This window comes from Brassica napus, chromosome A5, assembly GCF_020379485.1.
Source record: "Brassica napus cultivar Da-Ae chromosome A5, Da-Ae, whole genome shotgun sequence".
NCBI lineage: Eukaryota > Viridiplantae > Streptophyta > Magnoliopsida > Brassicales > Brassicaceae > Brassica > Brassica napus.
Window position 1 is genome coordinate 16,386,094 of NC_063438.1, and position 12,468 is coordinate 16,398,561.

At 41.3% G+C, this 12,468-nt stretch overlaps 1 non-coding gene across 1 annotated transcript; it reads right to left on the reverse strand.

The window, feature by feature from the left end:
• Window positions 1-9,516: 9,516 nt before the first annotated feature.
• Window positions 9,517-9,622, reverse strand: LOC125609666. The gene has a single exon (XR_007339818.1). It is a non-coding gene; the product is annotated as a small nucleolar RNA R71 (small nucleolar RNA).
• Window positions 9,623-12,468: the final 2,846 nt, after the last annotated feature.

The following is a 12,468-nucleotide window of genomic DNA, read 5'->3' on the forward strand; positions in this document are numbered from 1 at the left end:
ATGTACATCGACCGATACACTTTTGTAACAATCGACCGACAGAACGATAGTTGCGTCGATCGATGGTTATTCTAGCGAGCTTTGCAAACGGGTTTAACTTGTTCTCTAACCTTCTCAGACCAACTGTCGTTGCGCTTGAGTTAATTAGATCATGCAAGTGGGTTCAGGTATTGAGGGGAAACGGTTAGTTGGACTCAATTAATCCTAAGATCTAAAATGAAGTTTATCAATCTCAATTTTAGCATTAAGTTCACAAGCAATGAAAGAACAATCAAAACACCTTTTTAATAGTCATATTAGCAGTACATAATTTCAACCATGGTGAGAAACCTAAATCTAACAATTGGTTTACTCAAACATATTCATGAGAGACAAAGTCATGATGGTGTGAGATAAACTCAAATGAAACATAGAACACAAATAAATAGAGTAATAGAAATAAAGGAGTTCAAGATCTTCTCTGTTTTGCAGTCTCAGATCTATCTCTCCAATCCTAAGCTCTTCTAATGGTAGCCAAAATGCCCCTTCTCCAAACTAGGTATTTTGCAAGTGTCACCTCTAAAATGATACAAAACCCTAGTACATATAGCCTGACAGGCGGCTAGGGGCTTAAGTTGCAAATAATAGATCTTCTAGAAAATGAAATCTTTTAATTCGCGATCACACTCGTGTGACTAGGCATCGATCGATGCACATGTATGTTTGTCGATCGATGGTAAGTGATTCTGATCGACCGATGTTGCTCTTCAAGCGTCGATCGATTTTCCTTGCGTAAAAGCATTCCAAAATGTCCCAAAAGTATCATTTCTTTCCATCAGGTGAATAAACCTGTAATTACTTTGAAAAGACTCTAAAACATGATTAATACATCTTAAAACTCTTATATACCATGTATAAAAACGGGTGAAAATCATGGTATATTAACTCCCCCAGACTTATCCTTTTACTTGTCCTCAAGTCAAATCAACGGACAATCTCTCTGGAAGAGGGTTGAGAACATCAGAGACTCACAGATTTGAAACATGGAAATCATCACCTCTATAATATTGCATTCCACATCTAAAAGTTCCTTCTTACAGAAATACATCATGCAATATCTTAGCTTAGCAACCAAAGTCATCTACCCAACAATCTTAACTAATCTTATTATAAATCTCCTCAACCAACCTCATTTCTCAATGTAAGAAGTGTAAGCTTTACCTTGGGAGTATCGATCACAGGATGCTAAGACTTTCAGACAAGTATTCTGGATCTGCAGGTAAAAAGTTAGTTCATATTTTCCTCTCTCTCTAATCTCTCTCTTAAATCAAGGTCTGTTTTATTTCAAGACAGTGATTAAGATTGGACATGCTTCCATGAATCAGAACTTAATGGTGGTTGCCACCAAGCTCTGTTCACTTCTTTTTGACCTATATCCAAGAATCCTTTGTGAAGCGAGCCTTGAAGATTGCTGCCTCCAAGTCCCGTTCGAATCCTTTTATTGGAGTCTTTGTGAATCAAGCCTTAATGGTTTAAGCCACCAAGTCCTGTTCAGACTCATCCTAATTAAACAATAGATCTTATTATTATTATTATTATTTATTTATTTTTAATACATCTAGAATAGAAATATTAATTACTAACTAATCTAGGGTCGAAATTAGAGAGAGGAATGTGATATATAATTCTACACAAGGCTTTACCTTCCAGACTTGTCTAGAGAATCCGATCCCATGTATACCAAACCCCAAGACAAGCAGTGAAGTCAGGTTAGTGTTGGAGGTTAGTTTTGGTTCTTTCAAACAAGCTAGCAAGTGTGTATAGTTGACTGGTTGATCCACTTTAGCATCTATAGTACTATCTGCAATCAGTAAATCTAGAATGGTGCTAGAAAGTGGTTAGACATTCAAGTAGAAATCATTAGTTCATAATCCCCTTCTTGACTCAATAAAATTATTTTTGAAAAGATTTTTGACAAAAACTCAAGAAAGTGGTGTTAGTAACTACCTCTCCCAGACTTAAATTACACCGTCTCGGTGCAAAGTGCCCAAGGGTAGGTTAAAAGCAAGTTAGATGTTTGAGAATGTTAGAGTAAAATTAAGTACCTATCCGTACTACACATCGATCGATGTAATCCTCTCCATATCGATCGATGTAATCCTCTCCATATCGATCGATGTTACTTGCCGAGAATCAATCGATGTAATCCTCTCCATATCGATTGATGGCAAAGCACAGAAATTTTGCATGTGCTTGGAGTCGAACTCAAAGTTCCTGCCTAATGTTAGCTCTGTTAGACAACCAAGCATAAGAAATAAGAAGCATTCCCAGACATAAGATATAAGTTTAAGAACATAAATCCTACAAATCCTAATTTCTAAATCTCCTAAATAATGCTATTAATAAGAAGAAATATGGAAATTACCATTAAATATAAAAATTCATTTTTTTTTTATAAAATAAAATGGGTTGCCTCCCATTCAGCGCTTAAATTTTAAGTCTTTAGCTCGACATCCTGATTAAACTAATTATCAGGTTCATACAGCATCATGGGCGCTTTTTCTGGCGGTTTTGCCCAATAATGCTTAACTCGTTGGCCGTTCACTGTAAATTTCTGGCCTTTATCATTTTGTAAAGTGATAGCTCCGGAAGGTTGAACGTTTGTTACGGTGAAGGGTCCATACCAACAGAATTTTAGCTTTCCAGGAAATAATGTTAACCTAGAGTTATAAAGGATGAATTGATCATCCGGTTCGAAGTGCCAGGATATAATCTTTTTATCGTGATAAGCTTTAGTCCTTTCTTTATAAATTTTCGAATTTTCGAAAGCTAAATGTCTGATTTCATCAAGCTCGTTAAGCTGGATGAGTCTCCTTTCTGCAGCTGGCTTGATATCAAAGTTCAAAAGTTTGGTAGCCCAAGATGCTTTGTGCTCTAGTTCGACTGGTAAATGACATGATTTGCCATAAAGGAGGTGGAATGGTGTTGTTCTTAGCGGCGTTTTGTAGGCGGTCCTGTAGGCCCAAAGTGCATTATCTAGTTTCCTATACCAATCTTTTCTGGAGGTTCCTACGGTTTTCTCTAAGATTTCCTTAATTTGCCGGTTAGAGACTTCTACTTGTCCACTGGTTTGTGGGTGGTAAGGTGTGGCTACTCTATGATGAAAACCATTCTTTTTAAGCAATCTATCAAAGGTTTTGTTAATGAAATGAGTTCCACCGTTACTAATGACTACTCTTGGGACTCCAAATCTTTGAAAGATTGTACTCTTGAAGAGTTTAATAACCACAGATGCGTCATTGGTAGGAGAAGCTACTGCTTCGACCCATTTGGATACGTAGTCTACAGCGACTAGTATATATTTGTTTCCATATGAAGACGGGAAAGGTCCCATAAAATCGATACCCCAGCAATCGAAGACTTCAACTTCAAGAATGAACTTCTGTTCCATTTCGTGTCTTTTGCTGATTTTTCCACGTCTTTTGCATCTGTCACATTGGGTTATAAATGCGTGGACATCGCGAAAAGTGGTCGGCCACCAAAATCCTGCCTGGAGGATTTTCGAAACCGTTTTAAAGGTAGCGAAATGTCCTGCATAATTAGCTCTGTGACATTGGTAAATAATGTCCGGAATTTCAGCTTCGGATACGCATCGTCTGTATATGCCATCAGAACAATGCTTATAGAGGTAAGGTTTATCCCAATGATAGCGTCTTACTTCTCTGAAAAATTTCTTCCTCATATATCCCTTGAGTTCGTTTGGCTCAACCTCAGCTGCCAAATAGTTAACTATGTCGGCATACCAGGGTCGGTTATTCGAGTTTCTACCAATCGCGTCCACCTCCCGTTGTGATAATTCCTCAGGTGTAAGATTAATCTCATCACCGGAAACATTAACTTGTAAATTGAAGTTGATTTTAATAAACGGGGGTTTGTGATCTTGGTTATTGGAGAGTTGAGAAGTTACATCATTTTCGTCATTGATCGATGTATCACTACGTAAATCGACCGATATGCCATCCCTTTCATCGATCGATAGGTCTTCAGATGTGAGAGATATTTGACCGACGAAAGATGTATCTATGTGTGCAACATTCTCTGTGGGGAAGAAATCGTCTATAGGGACATCATCCTCTATTCTGATCCGGGAAAGATGGTCAGCGACTCCATTATCTACTCCTCTCTTATCCTTAATCTCAATGTCAAACTCTTGGAGTAGTAGCCTGACAGGCGGCTAGGGGCTTAAGTTGCAAATAATAGATCTTCTAGGAAATGAAATCTTTTAATCCGCGATCACACTCGTGTGACTAGGCATCGATCGATGCACATGTATGTTTGTCGATCGATGGTAAGTGATTCTGATCGACCGATGTTGCTCTTCAAGCGTCGATTTTCCTTGCGTAAAAGCATTCCAAAATGTCCCAAAAGTATCATTTCCTTCCATCAGGTGAATAAACCTGTAATTGCTTTGAAAAGACTCTAAAACATGAATAATACATCTTAAAACTCTTATATACCATGTATAAAAACGGGTGAAAATTGTGGTATATCAATACTCAGCTTGATGGTAAGATGGCTTGAATGGTAATTAGTGTGTCTTGAAGTATCAAGCTTCCTCCAAGACATTCTTTTTGCTCCAAAGACTTCCTGATTAGTCCTCGAATAGCTTCTTTGAGTTTTCTGGTTCTGGCTCGAATTATGGGACCTTTAGGAATGGTTAAGATATCATCTTCACAAGCTGGTTCATCTGTAAGCTCTCCATCTCTATCTCCATCAGCTGGCTGGTCCATGATCATATCAATAAAAAATAAATAAATATTACCTAATAGTGGGTTGCCTCCAACTCAGCGGTTTGTTATAGTCATTTAGCTTGACTTAGGAGGTGATTGGGCTTGTAATGTTGAAAGTTGGCACTTGTCGGGAAACAAGTCTCCATCTCTTCTCTGCGCTTGTTGAATCATGTACCATTGAAGTCTCTCATTGCTTCATCCCCTCTGCGCCATTTTTCCTTCATTGTTGCAGTTGTGTTTTCCATCCTCTGCAATCTATCTTCAAGAATCTCAAGGTTGAACTGATGTCTTCTAAGTGTGTCGTAAGTGTCAGCTGAGGTCTCCTCTCCATGGTAATGTGTGTCAAACATGTCGATGTCATCTTTGGTACTAGCCGGCCTCGGTTTGCAGCTTCGTAGATCGATGTCTATCTACGAATGTCGGTCGATATGTTGTTGCGTTTGTCGATCGATGCGGATGCTTCTGGTCGACGGGAAAGGTAACTTTAAATCTCCACAAATTCCCTTTGTATAGCTTCAATCTTGGAAGTCAAAGCACTAATGCTAAGATCCATTGGGAAATAGATGTCATCACATCTCCCATCAAGCCTCTCTTCTGTAGTGTAAAGAGCTATGTAGATCTCTTCTACCAACTGATCTATCTCTTCTATGGTGTGAAAATCTTGTGGAAACTTCATCGGAGGTGAGTGTGGTGGATTGTTGTCGATCGATGCTGGTAAGCGATGGTCGATCGATGTTGGTAAGGGATTATTGATCGATGCATGTTGTCTTTTTTCGATCGATGTATGGCGAGAAGCGTCGGTCGCTTGCTGAATTCTGGCTGTCTTGCATCATCTCTTCCATGCATGTAGTTAACCAACCGATGCTATCATTCAGTGGATAGTAGACACCATCAAGCTTCATCTGGAAATCACTTTCATACTTCTCTTGGGCTCCAAAGACTCCATATTAGATCTCATTGATCTCGTCTTTGGTGTAGATCTCTGGTTCCAGCTTGGTCTGTGTGAATGAGCTAGCATGTTCAGGAAGAAACATGTAGCTTGGCTCATCTCTCGAAGCTCTTTCCATTAGCTTTCTGATCACTTCCTTGGACACACTGATGATGTGTCCATCCATATCTCTTGCACATCCCTGATCATCTCTGTAGATTCCATACTCGTCCTTGTCTTCCCAGTATAATTTTCTGGCTCAAAAAAGATCAAAGGCTCTCCTGCCGAATTCTGGATGTCTATCGATCGATGGTGGCATGTTAACATCGAACGGTTTGTTCTTGGCTCTGTCGATCTATGCCTATATGTCTCTGTCGATCGCTGCTCGTCTATCTGCTTCACTGATTCGACTGGAGCTGGTTGCTTTTCCATATGCTTCTGCAAGAAGTGAATATGTTTCCACTTATGACTGAATCTCTGGTCTTAGAGGATAAAATTTGTAGACTAGAATTCTTCTTTCTGTATTCTTCATCATACAAATCATCAGGGGTCTCAGGTGGTGCATCGTTTACTGCCATGATGGGGTTGTAGTAGTTGTTCTTCCAATCGTCTGAACTACTATCGACCGATTCTTCATGAGGTGTGTCGGTCGATTTCTGGTGGCCCATGTCGATTGATGTTGCGGTGTGAGTTTCGATCGACGCCGAGTAATCTGTCTCGTATTCCACTCCACAGTGGCAAGCTGCAATGATTCCTGGATCATTGACTTTTATGGAGGACGTCCATGACTTCTTGTGGGGAATGGGGTCGTAGTGGGTATGAGGATCTATGAGCGTCAAGCACAACTTATAGGATTGCAGGTTGCATACTGCTCCTACTGTTGACAAGAAGGCTCTCCCAAGCAATAGAGAAGATTTCTAGTTTATCTTGATATCCAGAACATGGAAATCAACTGGACCTAGGGCATTACAAATATGCACCTCTAGGTCTCTCACAATCCCTCCTGAATTCTTTTGAGAACAATCCACAAAAGTGAACAATTCGTTGGAAGGCTCCAACTGCAGACCCAAATGGTCTGCCATAACCCTAGGTAGGATGCTGACTGATGCTCCTGTGTCGCACAAGGAATGTGGGAACTCAATACCCTTCACCGTGCATGGTACTACGAATTACCCAGGATCACTCTTCTTCTTCAATGTAACCCTCTTCCTCATCTTTTCTCTAGCTTCACAGAACATTCTTTTGATGTCTTCTTCTTTCTCCCTTGTTTCTCTGAAGAACATACACAATCTATGAGTGTAATAAGCTTCCTCGAATGGCTTATCTAGAGGAATCCTGAAGACTCTTTTTCGGAAACTTTCTTTTTCCTTATCATTGGTCCCCCTCTTCAGATGCTTCTCCATTCGATGAAGCTTATTTTACCCACAGATTGTGGATGTTCTTCAGAAAAACTAGAGAGACATAAGAAGACATTAGAAGAATGTTCAGTCAAGCTAGAGAACAGATGAGGAAAAAGATTACATTGAAGAAGAAGAGTGATTCTGGGCAATTTGCAATACCTTGCATGGTAAAGGGTATTGAGTTCCCACATGCCTTGTGCGACACATGAGCATCAGTCGCATCCTGATATACATTGGATTTGACCCATTTTTATCCATGGTATATTATTATTTTACTATATATATATCTATGTTTTCTATTCTTCTAGGTATGTTTTCAGGTTCAGGTGCATTTCGGAGTAAAGCTATGACTTTGGAGCATTTTAGAACATAAAGGACATTTCACTCGAGCTGACCACTTAGAGGTCGACGAGAGGAAGAATAATCGATCGATGCGCATCAGTGCTGACTATCGATATCAGGAAATGCCTCGACAGATGAAGATTAATATCGATCGATGTACACAAGTACCATCGATCGATGTCGAGACACCAGACGTGACATCTTGGATTCAGCAGACTTAAAAACCAAGGCCAAGCCAAATTACCAAAATGCCCTGATGAGTTTTTTAACCTAGTAGAATATATACTGCAAGTGTTTTGATGGGAGGGAGAGCTTTTCTTTTCTAGACCTAGTTTTGTTACAAGTTTCATTTGGAGAGAAGATCACTTGTGATTGGAACTCCTTGTTTCATTTTCTTATCATCTATTCTATGAGTTTCTATTTATCTATTGATATGAATTGCTTTGCTATGTCTGAGTAGTTCAACTGTTAGATCTAGGGTTCAGATAGGTTTGTGGGATTAGCCCCAAACTGTAGATCTGCCTTGTTGTGATATTCATGATAGATTTGTATTCATTGCTTGTTTTAGCCTAGCTAACTAGAACTTGATCATAGGATCGCATATTCAAGCACCCTTGTTATCCCATCCTGACATCTATCTATCATATTAGGATTGCTAGAGAGGGCTAACCGCCAATTTAGAATCTTAGTAGAGCATTTTCATACTCGCGCATAGGCCTGGCTAGAACCCGTCGATCGATGTCCTCAACTGACAATCGATCGATGTTGGCAAAGGTGTATCGGTCGACGTCTTAATAGACTATCGATCGACACTCTCTTGTGTCTGCATCTAACCGGTGAGACACAAGATCTAGTCTGTTAACCAGTGGTACATGCGACAGCTGATCACTGAGTTAAGCGAATGAGCTCTAATATATCATGCATGCAACAGTTAGGCATCTATAGGAATTATAATCTCCAACACCTGAATAGTGGCCCTGCATCTAATATCATTTCCAACCTAAGTTACATTTATCATTTACTCGCTAGTTACTATTGCTATTTCATTTAAAACATTACAACCTTTAGAATTAATAAACACTAGATTTAATTGTTCCCTAGCTCCTTGTGGATTCGATCCCTAAGTACTACATCTGAACCTCTTTTGATGAGAGTAACACTCCTTAGGGTAATTTGAGTGGTATCAAATTTGGCGCCGTTGCCGGGGAGCTTTGATCGCCATTAGATTTAGTTTTATTAATTCTTATTCTTTTCTTTACCCCCTTTTCTAATAATCTTTCTTTTTCTTGTCTTTTCAGGTGCATGCCCAGCGGTACCAGAAGCAACAAGGAGAAAGACTTGCTGTTCTCAGACGATCCTGCTCATTTGGAACGCACCATCCGTAGAGGTCAACGTTCCACATCGCTCGACGCAACCACTTCGTCGTCGATCGATACGCACAACCAACCGTCGACCGACACCAGACCGTCATCGTCGATCGATCCCAATCGTTCGACAACGATCGATACTACACCGCGTACGTCGATCGATACCGTGTCGTCAAAAATGGTAAACATTATTATTCTAACTCAGGATGAGAACGGAAACCTGTATGACCAGGCCGGTCATCTGCGTAATGCAACAGGTCAGAAAATAGATGCTCAGGGAACTGTAATCCCTGATGCTGATGCTACAGGAGCTGCTCAACCTGTAGATGAGGACGCTCGATCGAAACCACTGGCCGACTACAATCGCCCAGATGAGTACTATTCCAACAGATCAGCGATTCGACTTCCGGAGATCCAGAAGCAGAATTTCGAGCTGAAGCCTCAATACTACACTCTCGTGTCGCAGATACCCTACTCTGGGTTACCGCACGAGCATCCTATGGACCATTTGGAACGGTTCGAGGATCTAATCGCTGCCATTCGGATGGAAGGAGTCCCCGAAGATTACCTGCTGTGCAAGCTCTTCAGATACACGCTGAATGGAGAAGCGATGCACTGGCTTAGGCAGCAACCCACATGATCTTTAACATCCTGGAGCGACATCAAGAATGCTTTCTTACGAAACTTCTTCGATGAGGCGCGCGCTGAAGAACTTCGGAACAAAATTTCCACATTCTCGCAGAAGGCTGGAGAGTCCTTCAAAGATGCGTGGATTAGATTTAGGTTTTTCCAGCGAGACTGTCCACACCACGGATTTAATGAAGTGCAGCTGCTAAGCACTTTCTTCCGACGTCTCGCCTTACAGTATCAAATGGCTATTGATACGGCGAGTGAAGGAAACTTCACTACTCGGAATCCGTTGGAAGCTGTGAGACTTATCGAAAACCTTGCTAACAGCAGCAGCACCAAAAACACTGACTCTGAACGGAAGAAGTCTGTAGCCTCTATCGGGAAGGAACAGATGGACGAAGTAAGAGCTAAGTTAGATGTGGTGCACGAGCTTCTTAGGAAGCAAGTCTGTTCAGCTGAAGGAGAAGTAGCAGATACAGAAGGAGAAGAAAATGTGAACTATATCGGAGGTACCGGATTCCAGAAATTTGGAAACCAGGGCGGAAACAGAAACTTCTTTGGAAATGGCCAAAGAAGTAACCAAAGTTCACAATTTCAAAAACCCTTCAACAACAGCAAGAGCTACTCGAACTCTTACTACCAAAATCCACCACCCCAGACTCAGGAAAGCAAGATCGAAGAAATGCTTGATCGAGTACTGTTGGGACAACAACAAATCACCGTGGATTTCAACGGTAAGATAGACTCTGCCTACAACAATCTAAACACCAAATTTGAGACCTTAGGGAATCAGGTGAGAAAACTTGAAACCCAAGTAATTCAGACGGGCGAGACTATTAAGAGGCAAGAAGCTTTCGCTAGAGAGGCAGGAGCCGACAAAGGGAAACACCACGTAAATGCCATCATAGATGATGAATTCTGGCAAGTGGTGAGAAATGAAAACCTTGAGGAAGGAGATTTCGAAATCGAAAGCTCCATGAGTCTCGGCGGATCCCAATGGTGTCGACCGATGTCGATGAACTCGCATCGATCGACAGACCATGATGAAGATCGATGGACGGATTACTCCAGTCATCGATCGACGTCGTCTGCCAAATCGACTGAATGCAATGCGGTTCGAATTCTAACTCATGAAGAATTCGCAGCTAAGCATCCTCACCCACCCTCCCCTTTCTATGAAAAAATCGATCGATCGGTTAACTCAACCATCGATCGACAGAGTGAGTCCGACGTCGATCGTCACAACACACCTCCCATCGATCGACAGGCACCTCTGACATACCGAGTGCGGTTACCCTCAATCGATAATGATTACATCAATGCACTCAGACCACCACCTAAACCATTAGCAAACCCACCCGAACCAAAACCCAACCCTTTAAATAGTTCAACAGAATCTGTTCAAGAAGAACAAGAATCTGAAGGGAGAAGGTTAAGGAAAAGAAAGGAGAAGATTCCTAAAAACCTTAAGAGGGAAGCTAACGATAAGGAGATGGATGGTTTCACTAAACGAGTCCTCAGAATCCCAATCGAAAAACCTTTTGATGAAGCTTACTTCACACACCGGTTGTGGATGTTCTTCAGAGAAACAAAGGTAACTGAGGAGGACATTAGGAGAATGTTTCATCAAGTCAGAGGAAAGATGAAACACAGGATCACATTGACGAAGAAGAGTGATCCTGGGAAGTTTGCAATACCATGCATAGTCAAGGGTGTTGAATTTCCCCATTGAATGTGTGACACAGGAGCATCGGTTAGTATCCTCTCTAGGATCATGGCAGACCAGCTTGGTTTGACCATCGAACCCTCAACAGAATCCTTTACCTTCGTGGATCTTTCAGAGAAACGATCAGGAGGCATCATAAGAGATCTGGAGGTACTGATTGGTAATGCCCTTGTCCCTGTAGATTTTTATGTCTTAGATATCGAGCTTAACTGGAACTCTTCACTTCTGCTTGGAAGATCCTTCCTAGCTACAGTAGGAGCTGTATGTGACATGAACAAAAACAAATTGTGTCTAACGCTCATAGACCCAAACATCCACTACGATCCCATCCGACCTAAGGTAATTAATTCGGTGGATTATGGGAAAGAACTTGGCTTCATTGGCGCATGCCATTGTGGAGCAGAGTACGAATCGGAGTACGAAACAGAGTACTCGGAATCGATCGACACCCCAACCTTTCCATCGATCGATTCCAATGTGTCAACGGTGACCGATGACCACAACAACACGTCCCTCGACGCAATGCACCCAGTTGACCATTTCGCTTCACCTAATCATTGTTACCAACATTTTGCCTTCCAACCTCCAACCAGGAGAGGACATGATGATTATTCCATAGGCAGTTGGGCAGACAGTGGTTTCCCTGAAAGTTTTGCAGTTGACACTGTAATTACTTCACCTCATGAGGAACGTACCGAGGAATACGATGAGGATTACTGGAAAGAACGTGCAATAGAAATGTCTTTGTAGGATGAAAGACTTGAAACACAAGTTCACCAACACGTTTCCAACATCGTTCGACGCTGTGCACCCCACATCGGACGATTCCCACCCTCGTCCAGCAAAAAAACCGCTCACATCGATCGACACACCGAAAGGAACATCGATCGATATTCGCGCCGCAGCGAAAATTTAGGAGCAGGAGAATATTACCTCCCTAACTAGGTTTACAGATACCCTATATAAATCGTTTTGCACCTCCAAAACCACCTACACACATCAGAGCAAACATACAAGCAAATAAGATGAACACTCTTCCTTCTACATCAATAGAACAATCCATGAAGAGCAATCATCTCAAAAACATAAGTTCTGCAGAAATTACTCTGCCATCGATCGATGTAACTGTATCTACATCGATCGATACTACTCTAAATCCTAATCTCTCTATTTCTAAAATGAATAATTATGCAAACATTGATTACGGTTTTCTAACACCTGATGAATTTGGTATTTTCAGGGACCCAGATGGCAACGCACGTGCAATGGATGGAAGAATTTTACAAGTGTCCAGAGAGGACATAGC